Here is a 582-nt window from a genome sequence, read left to right on the forward strand (position 1 = left end):
GAAGGTGAATGGAAATGTGAACTGTATGTCCTGGTTGGCTTTGTCTTCAGCCCAGTCCAGAGTGAACTTCTGTGTTAAGACTGTTTTCCCAATGCCAGCCACTCCCTTTGTCATCACTGTTCTGATTGGTCCGTCTCTTCCAGGTGAGGCTTTAAAGATGTCTTCTTGTCTGATGGTTGTTTCTGGTCTGTCTGGTTTCCTGGAAGCTGTTTCAATCTGTCTGACCTCATGTTCATCATTGACCTCTCCAGTCCCTCCCTCTGTGATGTAGAGCTCTGTGTAGATCTGGTTCAGAAGGGTTGGGTTTCCTGTCTTGGCAATCCCCTCAAACACACACTGGAACTTCTTCTTCAGGTTAGATTTGAGTTTGTTCCGGCACGATGGAGCAACCGTTTCTGAATGAACAAGCAACAAATTATATCACTGTGTAGATATTACTAAAACTGTGATTTTATTACTATATTTCTTACTTACTGTTGTATAAAGAGTCGGCCAGCTCCTCCTGCTTCATTCTCCGCAGGAAGTGCAGTGTGATCTCCAGAAACGCCTCCCTGCTGCTCTTCATCTGCTCTTGCTCTTCAT

At 45.0% G+C, this 582-nt stretch overlaps 1 long non-coding RNA gene across 1 annotated transcript; it reads right to left on the minus strand.

The window, feature by feature from the left end:
* Nucleotides 1–162: 162 nt before the first annotated feature.
* LOC147820138 (uncharacterized) lies at nt 163–575 on the minus strand. Its single transcript, XR_015437604.1, has 2 exons — nt 475–575; nt 163–395 (listed from the first exon to the last, which is right to left on the minus strand). It is a non-coding gene; the product is annotated as an uncharacterized LOC147820138 (long non-coding RNA).
* Between the last annotated feature and the right edge of the window lie 7 nt (nt 576–582).

This window comes from Seriola lalandi, unplaced genomic scaffold, assembly GCF_002814215.2.
Source record: "Seriola lalandi dorsalis isolate HSWRI2012SDOR001 ecotype SW California unplaced genomic scaffold, Sedor1 jcf7180001990731, whole genome shotgun sequence".
NCBI classification, from domain to species: domain Eukaryota; kingdom Metazoa; phylum Chordata; class Actinopteri; order Carangiformes; family Carangidae; genus Seriola; species Seriola lalandi.